Source organism: Mus musculus, chromosome 16 (assembly GCF_000001635.26).
Source record: "Mus musculus strain C57BL/6J chromosome 16, GRCm38.p6 C57BL/6J".
Taxonomy (NCBI): domain Eukaryota; kingdom Metazoa; phylum Chordata; class Mammalia; order Rodentia; family Muridae; genus Mus; species Mus musculus.
This window is the reverse complement of record NC_000082.6, coordinates 10,339,758-10,353,953: the sequence shown is the minus strand read 5'-3', so window position 1 is coordinate 10,353,953 and position 14,196 is coordinate 10,339,758. Positions and strand designations below refer to the sequence as shown.

Here is a 14,196-nt window from a genome sequence, read left to right as displayed (position 1 = left end):
ACCGATCCCCTGTTCTGAACACACCAGCACCAGGCATTCACGTGATGCACATATATACACACAGGCAAAACACTCATATATGTAAAATAAACCTTTTTTTTTTTTTTTTTTTTTTTTTTTTTAGAAGGGACTTGAATGGTACCCTCAAGATTTGGAATGGAGAACAGACTTGGCCAGCTTTCCTGTGGCTCCGTGCTTTCTAGTGTGACCTGTTCACTATCAACGTATATCTTCAAGAGACTCCAAATGGGATGGCTCTGTTCTTGTAGGCCTTCCGCCTGAGCACCCCCAGAAAGCAGCTTTGGTCAGCTGAGGAGTCCAAAGACTCTTTGACAAAAACTTTTTTTTAATTACTTTTTTTCTTTGTGTGTGTCATGGAGACTCATGCCATAGCAAGCCAGTTCTGTCCTTCTACCGTGTGTGGTCTGGGGGCAGAACTCAAGAGCCGCCAGGTTAGACACAGCAAGTGAGTTTGCCTGCTGAGCTACCTCACAGCCCTGGGGTTCTCCTTGCACACACACACACACACACACACACACACACACACACACACACCCCTCCTGAAGATATGGATTTTTCTGCCACCAATGGCTGAGTTGAGAGATGTCAGATGTGAAACTCCACAGTGCTATGCTTCAGGAAGGCCTCACCAGAGCCAATCCAGGCCTCTGCCTTCATGTCTGATCACTGAGCCAAAGGCCCCTCCTGTGTGTTGGGCATCGGTTACTTTTACACCATTGTGACTAAAATCCATGAAGATGACTCAAGGCATTTACTGTATGTCACATCAGGGAAGAGATGGCAGAGTGCTGTTGTCTGTGGCAGTTGGAGCCACACAGGCACAGGGAGTCACTGTTCACAGCATGGTGGACCTAGGAATAGAGAGGCAGCCAAATTAGGAGAAGGACTCATCCTAACAATATACTTCTGCCAACCAACTGCCACCTCCCACAGTTCTAGAGCCTCCCAAGATATCGTCACCAACTGGGGAACCAAGCATTCAAAATGTGTGTCTAGAGGGGACACTTGACTCAAACTATCTCAGCAGTGACTAATGACTTACCACAGCCTAGCCACTCTGTCTGTCTGTGGTTCTGTCTCACACCCTGCACAGGATCAGTCCATCAGAAGTCCCACTGGGTCAGTGTCCTTGTCTTCCCTGAACTTGACCACTATGTCACTCTCGTTCCCATAGCCCATGTAGACGAATGCCTTTCTTCTCTCGTTGGGTTGATGGGTGTGAAGGGAAAGGTGATCCAGCTTGACTGTGGCCTCCAGCGTGCTCACAAGGCACACCTATGTGGAGCCGTGTGCATGACAGGTGTCATTTGAGCTGCTGCATGCAAGACTGATGAAGACAATGGCCAAGGAAAGATTAGTAGGGCAGACTTCCAGCATCTCATACAGTCAGCTGAAGACCCTGACGTCACAAAGAGAACCAAGTTCTTACCACTCTTAAACTGTGATAAGGAAAAGCCAGCGGGCAGATCTTTCACAGATAGGAGCCTGTGTTCTTCTTGAAGTTATGGATTCTTGAGAAAGAGCTGAGCTCTCAGTAGTGCCACGGGCACTGATAAAGGGTCAGTGAACATTGATAAAAATTGGTAAAGCAGGAAAAAAAGGTTGGCAAGCTGGTTTCGGTGGTTGAGGTGCTTGCTGCCAAGTCTGATGACCCAAGTTCAATACCTGGACCCATATGGTAGCAGCTGTGCTCTGACCACCACACACGTGTACTCTGGTACACACACGTAGATAAATGCGGCTAAGAAACAAAACTACACAGATTCAAGTACAGAGACAGCAAGGAACTCACCTATACTCACAGTAAATAAGTGAGAGAGGTAAGATTTCAACGCAGATACTCAAATCCAGAATGGCTGGACTCAGCTTCCCAAATAAAAGAAAGCTATTGTTTGCAAGGCCACTGGCAAAGGTGAACCCTACAGGCTGTATGAAAGAGCAGGACACCATAGCCCTATCCGCTGGCTGACCTGAGAAAGCGTTTCCCCATCCTCTTGAGGCCTTAGCCATGAACGGTGATAAAGGGCAGACAGTGAGGTAACCCCACGTTCACGCCATGAGATGGGTGTTTTCTCACTTTACAGTTGAGAAAACAGAGGCACAGAGAGGTGATGACACTTGCCCACCGTGACACAGTGAGGATGAACTGGCCCTGGCTCCCCTTGGGTACTCCAAATATCCTCCCCGCTTCCCAGCTTCTTGGGGTACAGGCTTAGAGAGTAAAATGCCCACGTCATTTAGCCTGGCCCTGAAATGTCAGCGCGTCACCATCACACAAAGTCTCAGCTGTTTGCTCCTGTGTATCTGAAAGTGCTCTAGACGAGTGCCCCCTCCTGCAGGCTGGGTGGAGGGGTCAGAAGACAATTGAAATTCCTAGGGGCTGCTGCAGACTCTTCTGTCCGTTCCTCCCCTGAAGACATACAGAACATTCCTGGTCTGATACGGGATGGGGGCTGGGCTTCCAGGATCTGGTTGCACCTTCTTTGGTATCATGTGACCTCGGACGTGCCCATGGATGGAATTCTCTGTGTCCCCGAGATATGGTCAGCTCTACCTCCTCCCCACCCAGCAGACTACTTAGCATTCTTGGCACTCCACTGAGGGCAAGCTTGGGGTGTGGGCACCCATGCAGACAGAGCCCCAGACAACTGAGACGGGCATGTGAGGGACTGCTGCCCCATCCCTTCAGCACCGCACAGCTGGTGGCATGTGTGTCCTGACAGGGGTGGCACAGCTGCAGTGCTGGGCTCAGGTTTGGTGATGCCCACTGAAGGAGACCCATAGCTGAGAATATGGGTGAGAAAAATGACTTACTTGGGTGGTGGTTGTCTCTTTTCCACGTTTGGGGTTGTCCTCATGAACATGGAAGGACATGCCTGGCATAACCAAGCAGGGAGGTTAGATATCTTGTTCACACAATACACCCTGCTGTCTCTCAGGGCAGGTCACCCAGTTTGTTTTTAAGTGTTTACTTTTTTGTTTGTTTGTTTGATTTTTGTTTTTGTTTTTGTTTTGTTTTTTTGTTTTTGTTTTTGTTTTTTTGAGACAGGGTTTCTCTGTGTAGCCCTGGCTGTCCTGGAACTCACTTTGTAGACCAGGCTGGCCTCAAACTCAGAAATCCGCCTGCCTCTGCCTCCCAAGTGCTGGGATTAAAGGCGTGCGCCACCACTGCCCGGCAAGTATTTACTTTTATTTACTAATGGGGGTGGGGGGCACTGTGCCATGGCTTATTTGTGAACACCAGAGGTCAAGTCTGTAGAGCTGGTTCCTCTTCCCTTACATGGGTTCTGGGAATTGAACTCATATCCTCAGGTTTGTATAACAAACACTTTGGCTGGCTGGGCCGACCGCCATTTGGTTCTGAAGGTTCTGCAGGGAGGCATCGGTAGTAGCTGCCCAACAGGCACGAGTATGGGCTCTTATTTGGGTGGAGAGTGTGGTTTGCTGTTAACCAGAGGTGAGGCTCACATGACCTTGTAGATAGGGCCCACTGGCACCCTTTTAAATGGTTCATCTTGGAAATGGCTCAACAGATAAAGGCAGTTGCTGAACAAATCTGGTGAGCTAAATCCAATCCCTGGAACCCACATAAAGATGGAAGAAGAAAATCCACCCCCCAAATTCTCTGACCATCAAAACGGTTCATTCTGAGACACACACACACACGCGCGCGGACGTACACACACACACACACACACACACACACACACACACACACACACACGCACGCACACACCCACCAGCTTAAACAAACAATAAAGAATGACATCAGGAGCTAAGCCTCTAGCACTCCTCACTGTACACAAATGAAGTACACACTAAGCCTCTCCCACTGGCTCCCTGCGCCAATCCCTCACATGTCCTTGAGTAGAAGGGAGCACTTGCCAGCTCCATGCCAACCAAACCCAGCCCCATAGGCACCGGTGTGGATTCCTCCAGGAGGAGGGGAGCTGCAGGATGTGTGAGCGGTGGGGGTGGGGATCCTGACTACAGATAGGTAGAGGGCCTGCTGCTCTTCTGTTCTTAGTCCCCTGCATGCTCTCAGTCAGCATCTTGGTAGACAACACCTGAGAAGGAGGGCAGAGGGTGGGTGGGATTCTGGTCCTGCCTTCTAGGGGCTTGATGGCACTGGCATCTTTGTGTGGCATCGATAACAGGTTCCTACTGACCTCTAGGAATGAAGGGAAGCTGAACTGCTCAGCACGTAGGAGTCACAGGCACGATGGAGCTTCCTGGTTGTTGAAGCTGGGCAAACTCAAGCCTGTCTCCAAATTCCTCTCCCAACTGCCTGGGCCCCAGAGCAGGAGGAGGGAGCTGGGAGTGAGGCCCAACCCTGGCAAGGAGCCTGAGGTTCAAAGTGTCTGTTCACACCGCAATCATAGCAGCTTCTTATGCAGGACTCTCAGGCCTTTAAATCAGGCTTGCTCCTCCAGCTTCAGTTCCTCTGGGCTTTACTTGGTCATGGCATCCTCTGTGCGGTGTCCTCTCTCCACCAGCAACATTGGTCCTGTCCACAGCTACCTGCTTAGGTCCCAGCAAATTTCCTGAGCCTTCCCCATTTGTAGAGTCAGGAACTCCAGGGTTGACTGAATCTAGGTGTGGTTAGCCTCCTCTCCGAGGGCCTTGAGAGCATCTTTTCTCTCACTTTGCAACCTTACCTCCTGTACCAATTTCTGGAATATGCTAAGGATCTGGAGGGGAAAAAATGAGACGCGTCTCACCCTTTGCCCAAACTGGTCTAGGCTGTCTTGGACTCATTCCATAATTCAGGCAAAACTTGAACCCACTATATATAGCCCAGGATGGCCTTGGACTTGTAGCAATCTTCCTGCTTCAAGTTCCATATGCTGGCCTATAGCCGTGCAGTCCAAAACATTCTTTTCTTGTTAGATGAATAGATGTCCCAGGGTAAGTGGCGTCATGTAGTAGGTAATTTTACAATAGTTCCTGGTGGATTTGTCCAAATGAGACAAGCATCCCAAAACAATGGAGGATGGAGAGAGGGAGTCTCTGAAAATTGGATCCTGGGAGAGGGACCAGGGCATCAATAAAACCCAAGCTAAGTCCAAAATCGAAGGTGAGGCTGGTAGCTCTCTTGAGGTGGTATTGAAGCCAAATGGGCCTCCTCTTCTGAAAAAGCACATGTCCCCCCGTTCTGTGGAGGCTAAGAAACTACTTACACTCAAGGGAACTCAGTTCACAGAGAGTAGAGCGACCATAGTGACCACAACAATGATGGACACTTCCAGCATCCGATCATGCTAGGTGCCCAGGAAGCCCTGCATACATTAGTGCAGTGTCCTGAGCACCTCCCTCCTGCACAGCTTCCCTCGTGTATCTCCCCTCCCCCAGCTGCCCAGGTATGTGCTGCTCCTGCTCCTACCAGCCTGGTATGGGTTTCAAACGGCTCACCTCTCCTCAGTGGCGCTTCTTGAAAACTAGACTTCTGCAAGCATTGCAAATGCCCTGGAGGACAGGAGTGGGGTGGCAGAGGCTCCTCTGCTACAGAGGGCATGCGCAAGGGTAGAGGGCAACAGGGAACCAAGGCCTCAAACCCAGCTCCCCTTGCCCTTGACACCCACGAGAGTGCTGCTTGCCTTCTTGCATCTTGAACTTGGCTGCAAGCCTGCCTGCTTGCTTGCCTGAAGTTTACTATGCAGGGGTCAAGAATGGACAGAAAGGGAGGGAAGGACCAAGGGTTTCCCAGTACCCTGACTGACTGAGTGGATAGTGTCTTTGCCATCCATCCAAAGCCACCCAGCCTACACTCAGGCATGCGGAGCCACTAGGGTTTCTCATCCTAGGGTGTGTGTAGGTGGGTTTATAAAAGAGGGCTAGGGTTGGAGAGGGTGATGGCCATGAAGCTCTTACCCCTATTACCCCAGAGTTACTGGTAGGCTCCCACCCCCACGGGACAGAAGGGCTGGGTGGGCTGTGCTGGACACTGAAGGGTTGTTTGCCTGACGCCCACAGGCCTGGGCTGCTGCGCACCCTGAGGCTACTCCCTTGCACAAATGCCTATGCCAGGCACCTCCCCGCACATCCCTGTGACCACTGTGAGCATGCCCCAAAGGGCAAGGATCCCTGGGTAGTGACCTTTAGGGCATGGTGGGGAGGGACCAGTGTGAGCTACAATCCCGGGGTGTTGCCAGGCCTGGTAAACAGAGTGCCTTGGAGGCAGGGAAGGCTGAGGCTCTGCCAGCCCCACCCCCTGGAAGCAGGGTGCTGGCCAAGTGGGTGATTTGAGGTGGCGGTGAGGGGTGGAGAGGAATATGGGCAGGTCCAAACATATCCCCGCTGGTTCCCTGGAGCAGGTCCCAGAGTGCAGAAATTTCAGTCCATTCTGCTCTGCGGAAGTTCTAGAAAACGCACTCCAAGACCAATGCAAAGCAAGCGGCGGGCAGCACTTAGCAGGGGTGACTCTCCTGTTGCCGAACCTGTCACTCAGCCTGGTGCTGCCAGAGTACCTCTCAGCTCGCCAATACTGTCTGCTCATTGCAACTATTCATTTCTACAGTGCTCAGGGCTCTGTGAGCTGGGACTGCCCTCAGCCACATTGCATGGGGTGAGGCACTCAGGTGAGCTTGGAAACTGAGCAAATCTCATAATTCCTGGGATGGCCTCCACTTCATATGTGTTAGACCTTGACAGTCTCATCTCTTATTAAGGTTTATTTAATGTGTGTGAGGGGTTTGCTTACATTATGAATGTGTACCATGTATGTGCCTGGTACCTGAGGAGGCCAGAAAATGGTGTCAGATACCTTGGAACTGGAGTCACATGTGGTTGTGAGCCACCATGTAGGTGCTGTGAACGGAACCTGTGTTTTCTGCAAGAACAGTAGATGTGGGACTGGAGAGGTGGCTAAGTGATTAAAGCACTGATCAGTCTTCAAGGGCACCCAGGTTCAATTCCCAGAACCCACATTGTATCTCACAACCATGTGAGACTCCAGTCCCAGGGAGATGCCATGCCCTCTTCTGGCTTCTGTGTGGACTGCACACATGTATATATAGACATGCATGCAGTTAAAACTTTCACGCAGTTAAAACTTTCACACATTAAAAAAAAAAAATAGCGCCAAAGGTTCTTAGCCACTGGGCCATCTCTCCTGTTCCAATGAACTCTTTCTATGTTTTACATGCACTTCTTTATTTACTTACTTACTTTGGTGTGTGTGTGTGTGTGTGTGTGTGTGTGTGTGTGCATGTTTGTCCATCTGTCTATCTGTCTGTCCATGCTCACATGAAGGTCTGAGGACAACTTGCAGGAGACCCTTGTCCTTTTCCAATATGCACGTCCCAGGGGTCAAATTCAGGTCGTCAGGCTTGGCAGCAAGCGCTTTTGCAGCTGATCCTTCTCACTGGCCCAGCCTTGAGTTTCTGGTTTTCCTGCCTGCACCTTCTGAGTGCTGAGATTACAGGTGTGCCCCACCATGCTGGGTTACAGGTCTGTCCCACCATGCTGGGTCTCAGGTGTGCCCCACCATCCTGGGTCTCAGGTGTGCCCCACAATGCTGGGTCTCAGGTGTGTCCAACCATGCTGGGTCTCAGGTGTGCCCCACCATGTTGGGTTATAGGTGTGCCTCACCATGTTGGGTTATAGGTGTGCCTCACCATGCTGGGTCTCAGGTGTGTCCCACCTTGTTGGGTTACAGTGATCTGGGGATAAGATACAGAGCTTTGTGGTATATGCTAGGCAAACACTCTACCAACTGAGTTACATTCTCAGCCTTTGGTTTTTAGTACTTTGAGACAGGGCCTCAATGATATAGCCTAGTCTGGCTTTGAACTCATGGTGATCCTCTTGCCTCAGCCTCCTGAGCACTGGGATTACATGTATGGGCCACAATGCCTGGCTTTGTCTTATTTTATTTGGTGGTTTTACTTGTTATGTATGTGTGTATGTGCGTGTGCATGTGCATGTGCATGTGCGTGCATGCGTGCGTGCGTGCGTGTGTGTGTGTGTGTGTGTGTGTGTGTGTGTGGTGACAGAGGGGTGCTTCATGGAGGCAGATGGAGGTGAGGTGCTCCTCCACCAAACAGTGTTGGAGTTCTGAACTTATCCACTGGCTCCTCCTTGATCCATTCTCCACTTCCCAGGAGGACTCAGGGTGTGGGAGGGGGACTCACAATGCCCATCTAGTGGTCTGACATGGCAAAGGCAGGGCATCCCCCAGTTTGCTCTCCAAGGCCAGCTTTCTGTGAATTACAGCTGGCCGGTGCTTTTGGACACTGCACTGTTAGATGCTCACTATTGGCCCAGGGCTTGGCTTTGGATCTTTGACAGGAGTCCATTCTGGAGACTTCTGGCAGGATCACCACAAGACAACACTGGTCTGAAGGAGCCACCTCTGTCTATAAACAGTGTCCCCTCGCTACTGGTATGCTTCCTTTGTCCCACATCTTGGATTCTGTTCCCTTTGGCAGAACAATGCAACCTGGGCAAGGGTTCTGGGGTCCCAGTAGCACGATAGTACCCCAGGTCTGCTGAGCTGCTCTTTTAGGTAGATAGAATATTACCTGGTCTTTGAGGAGGAAATGCTCTAGAGTTCAGGGCAGGGGGATCTAACCAGTCCTTATATGTGACAACTGAGGTATCACCCCAGCCCCAGGATGGGCAAGGGGGTTCCATGCAGAGGGAATAGCAGGTATGGGCTAGATAGCTGGGGAAGAGGATGTTTCTCTAGAAGGCAGGTCTAGGTACTGTGAATATGAAGCTAGGGAAAGGGGCAGTTTTGGCAGACGAACCCAGGAAGGTCACGGGTGTCTTTCTTTCATCCATGCAAGTGAGGGAATGCAGACAAAAAGAGCCCTAGGATTTTAATGGGAGGAGAGCTGACCTATGGGAGGGCGGGCCACCGGCAGGCTATGTCCAGCCAGCTTGCTCTCAGTCTCTGCCATACCTCCAACTCACCCACAGCCCCATTCTTCCTCCTCCTCTGGGAAGCCTGCTCCTCCCCCCACCTATTGTTCAGAGAGACCCTGAATGCTTTGGCCTCCCAATTCTTAGCTTTGAACAATTGCTGAGGCAAACATGGTCTGGAGCCCACATGGTTTCAGGAAGGCTGCATCCTGATCACACCAAGAGCAGGATGCTGTGCCCTGCATGAGGGCTGTGGATCTGGCTGGGCAGTGAAGGATGAGACCTGGGTGAACCCACTTGCTGGAGGGCTGAGAAAAGACCAAAATTTCCCCTGGGTGAGTCTGCAGAGGGAGGAGGGACCTGGGGATTCAGAAAGGTGCCACAGGAGAGAGACTCCAAAGGGACCACACTGAAGGTATCTTATGGTAGGGAATGGTCCACTCTAAGCTGCCTGGGCAAACAACAGCAATGGAGAATGAGTTAACACTCACCAGGCACTCTGTGTGCTTTTAATTTGTATAAAGTGTTTCCATGTTTGTGTATGGGTATGCACGGGCAGAGGTCAGAGGTCAATGTTAGGTGTCTTCCTCAATCACTCTTCACTTTGTCTCTGTGAGGCAGGGTCTCTCTCTGAATTTGTTGGTTCAGTTAGGCTGGTTGGCTAGTGAGCCCCAGGAATCCTTCTGTCTACACATACCAGTGCCAGGCTTATAGGTATATGTAATCATGTATGCTTTTTAAAGTAGGTGCTGGTGGTCTGAACTCAGGCAAAGGAAATCTCCCTGTAGCCTGGAGATGGTATTTCTGTCAGATTTGAGACCATCAAATCGTAAGAGTGGGAGAGATGAGGCTGGAGTGATAGTTACCTTGCATGTTGCTCTTCCAGAGGACCAGTTTTGTTTCTGGCATCCACTTCCAGCAGGTCACAACCATTTATAACTGAGGGTCCTGGGGATCTGATGCCTTCTTCTGGCCTCTCTGGTCATCTGAATTCACATGCACAGACACACACTTGCAAATTAATATATATTATGCACAAATGCTTTGTGTTGCCCACATCTTTATGTCTCCCTAAGGCAGCACCTGTCCAGGGAAACAGATGTCTCATCACTGGCTGCTGTAGTCATATCTTGCAGGATACACACCCGGGGGGTGGGGGTGGGGGGCTGGAGGTGGCGCTCACATTCATGGAGTATACTTGCTCTGTATACATAGACGTAGGAAATGGGGTTAGATAGGCTGCTGAACTGGCTGGGTGGATAATAAGCCTGATGACCTGAGTTTGATCTTTGTGGCCTACATGATGGAATGAGAGAACCAACCCCACAGGCTGTTCTCTGGCCTCCACAGTGTGCCATAGCATATGCACACACACTGAATGAATGAATGAATGAATGAATGAATAAATGAATGAATGTTAAAGAAGAAAAGAAGGGGAGAATATGGTTAGAAAGCACTGTAGAAATAGATTCTACCAGATCTTTTAAACCTATGTGGGCACTAATTCCCAGGAAGGTGACACCCATGGTCACGCAGTAAATTGCATGCAGAAAAATCTATGTATGTGCCAAGTGTCGTTGTGTTTGACTGTCACTTGGGAACTAGCAAATGTGCAGCTTCTTAGGCCCTTTCTTCAGAGGGTCCGAGGCTGGGGATCTTCCCTGAGGGCCAGAAATCCGTGTGCCAGAGGTCTTCTCTCCTTTCTGGGAGTCTTTCCCTGGAATCAAATGCACTGTGCCATACAGGTGAGTCACCTCCTGAACCACACTTTGGGAAATGTGACATCTGTCCTTGGACACTAAGAATAACCAAGGTACCCTCGCAGGTGACACTAATCTGAGAGTTCAAGGCCCAGGTCGTGCCCACAATTCCTATTGACCACAGCCAAATCTGACCAAATGCACCCAATGTCAAAATCTTGCAGCTGGGCCTGATGGTTCATACCTGTAGTCTCAGCATTTGGGAAGCTGAGGCAGGAGGATTGCCCATGAGTTCCAGCTTAGCTTGAGCTGCACCTCTCTCTGGAGGGTTCAGCCAAGACTCTCACATCTGGGCGTCTGTCATAGCAGCTTTAAGGGAGGATCCAGCCTCTTCCTGCAGCTGAAAGTGCCAGGCCTGAGTGAACCTGTCTCCCCGCTATCACAGAAAGTTCTGCTTGGGCTGGGCTTGGTATCGGAAAGGAGAAATTACATTCACTCCTCCCAAAAGCCCAGTTGGCCACTCCAGCACCCCAGGATCCCCCCACAACACAAAGGGTTGGTTTGTGAAGCTTTGTAGAGATGTTCAAGGTCTTGCTGTGGCTGTGTGAATTCATAGGCAGCAAAAGAAAGGCGCTAGCTTGTCTGTCACTGGACAAAATACATGGAATTGCAGAGGACTCACGTCGGGTGTGTGAGCTGGAGTTCCCATCTCAAACACTGAGAGCGGTGGAGCAGGACTCACAGGGCCACACCCTTGGTATTGTTCTGTGTAATTCTCCCGTGATCATCACCATAGGTCACCAGATAAAGCTGCCAGACGAGGAGCTGGCATCTGGGTACAGGATTTGGCCCCTAAGTACAGAAAAGAACTGAAAGGCTCATTGTTTGTTTTTGAGACAATATCTTGCTATGTAGCCTAGGCTAGCCTCAGACTTGAAACCCTCCTGAGTGGCAAGATTGTAGCTGTGAGCCACCATGCCTAGGTAGAAGTGAAGCCTTCACAGGGTCGTCTCTGATTCCAGCCACTCTTGTGACCCACCATAAGGTCTACAAATACATTGAACGTCTTCACTTTCTTAGCATTTTAAAATTTTATCTTTAATAGTGTGTGTGTGTGTGTGTGTGTGTGTGTGTGTTTTAGCTTCCTGGAGGTGGAGTTACAACAGCTGAGAGCCACCTATAGTGGGTTCTGGGAATGGCTCAAGTCCTCTGCAAGAGTGTTAAGCCATCTCTCCAGCCCCACTTTTTCACATTAAGAGCAGGGAACCTGCCACTGAGGAACCACATATGGCAGCCTGGGAAAAATCAGGCCACAGCTCTCTGCAGTCTGTCCCTAGAAGAACAAAAGAACAGGCACAGGCTAGAATAGTTAGGCTCCAGGGAAAAGCAAGCCTGGTTCTTCTCCCTTGTGACTGCACACCGTTATGGGTTATGGTCCTTTCCAGTACCTGCTTCTGTGCTCTTGGCTAAGCCAGGCTGAGTCACGACTGGGAAACTTTTCATTGTCTCCTGAAAACATGTCAGAGAGCCCACTGTTCAGGGAAGTGGAGACTCGCTCCTTTATCTGCTCCAATCCCATCTTGCTATGCATGGCAGCCGTCTCTCTTGGTGCAGCACCTTATTGAAGGGAAGGCTCATTTTCCCTTCCAACCCTGCCATGCCACCTGGAACATGATGTGTTAATGAGCTCCTGATCCTGATCCCCCTCCCCCTCCCTTGAGCTGTGAGGCTCTCTCTCCTAACAATTATTCTGAAGGCTATTTTTGTGTCAACTCCTTTTTGAGCCCACATTTAATACTTCTAACATGTAGGGTTCACATAATCTCAAAAACAAACAAACAAAAATACACCAGGGGGCATTGGAATGGCCCCATCTTGTGGACGAGGAGACGGTACATAAACATGGCAACTAGGTTTTTAATTTAGACCCTTTTATGTCTAGAGAGCTTTGCTTCAGAGGATCCTGGTCTTCTCGACACCCAACCTTGGTCAAACAGCAGGGTGTGTCCCAGTTAGTTTGGAAAGCTTTTGGCTCTGAGGAAGAAGGCTTGGCTGTCCCAATATGGGATATCAGGCACACAGAGCCATTCATTTGGAATTGCCAAGGACTCTGAGTGCTAAATAAACACCAAGTTTTCAAGTGTCATTCTTTAGATAAAAAGGAAAATAGTTCTATACTTTACTTGCTGTAGTGATAACGCATAGGATATAATGAGTTATAGAAAACATACTAAAATTAATTTAGAATTTTGTTATATAGCCTAGGTTGGCCTTGAACTTGCTGTGTAGCTCAGACTGGCCCTAAGTTCTTGATCATCCAGCCTTAGGCTCCCAAGTGCAGGGATTGAAGACAGCTTACCCATTTGCTTATTTACTGTGACTATTAGAAAATATAAAATGATATTTGTGATGTCACTTTCTTTCTGGGGACATCCCTTTGCCCTATGGCCCTGGAACCTCTGTGTGGAAAATTTCCTAACTACAATCCTGATTGCCTTGAAGTGACATACAGCATGGGAGGAAGGGACAGGTGACTCATCTTCCTTTGCACAGAGTCCAGGTTAGAAAGGCAACACCTACCGTGTCTTTGGCCATTACTTAATAAGAAGGGAACAGGGGTTGGGGCTATGAGCCAGTGCAAGAATGCTTGCCTAGTGTGTGTGAGGCAAGAAGAAAATTAAAAGACAGAAAAGAGGCTCAGCTACTGTAAGAAGTTTCTCCAATCTAAGTGACTGCGGACCAACCCAGTACTGGCATTGTAGAAAATTCTCTGTTCTTGTCTCTTCACACGAAAGGATTCAGTCCAGAGACACAGACAGTTTAAGTTTAAGGAGTTTCTTTAGCAAAGCATTCCGGAGAGACTAGAGTGGGCTGTGCCAGGATGGGGCAGCGGAGTGGGTTCTGTGTTGTGACTCTGCGGATTAGAAAGATTTTTATGAATATTTATTAGGCGAGTGGCATATTCATGAGGTAAAGTCTCTTTCCCTCCCAAATCATGGTGGATGGGAATCACACTTTTAGAGTATTTCTTCCCATGATCCTCTAGGAAAGCTCTCTAGGAAGGTCAAAAAACTGCAAAGTAAATGATACTGTAACGAAGCCGGGGCCTCTGGGGTTACAGACTGTTCCGTAGAGCAGAGCACGTGTGTGGGCAAATGTCCTGGCACCTTAGTTTCTAATGTGGTGGGGACAACTAGTTTGCAGCCTCAAGGGTGTTTAACCACAAAGGGGCATTCTGACCACTGGTAGACAGCTGCCAAGGTGCGGCTGCGGGTTTCCTTACTGTCTCTCAGCCCGCCCCTCTGACGCTCTCTGGGGCCATGATTGATCTCATTGCTGTCTGATATATCTACAAATACATACATATCCACAAAGAGATGTACATAGGAGTATCTATATACTCTAGATGTGTTTGTGGCGTGTGCGTATGCACACATGTTGATGTGTGGATGTTTGCTCAGACATGCATCTGTGGAGGCAAGAAGAGGATACTGTGTGCCTTTCTTTATTACATTTTACTTTTAATGAAGAATTTATGTGCATAAGCATCTGTGTGTATGCATGCTGTCTTAGTCACTGTCCTATTGCTGTGAAGAGAAACCATAACCAA

The 14,196-nt window shown here is 49.5% G+C and overlaps 1 long non-coding RNA gene across 1 annotated transcript; it reads right to left on the bottom strand.

Moving 5' to 3' along the window:
* Positions 1 to 548: 548 nt before the first annotated feature.
* On the bottom strand, positions 549 to 4,312 carry Gm30724. The gene is made up of 4 exons (XR_384652.2): positions 4,191 to 4,312; positions 2,836 to 2,897; positions 1,064 to 1,348; positions 549 to 872 (listed from the first exon to the last, which is right to left on the bottom strand). It is a non-coding gene; the product is annotated as a predicted gene, 30724 (long non-coding RNA).
* Positions 4,313 to 14,196: the final 9,884 nt, after the last annotated feature.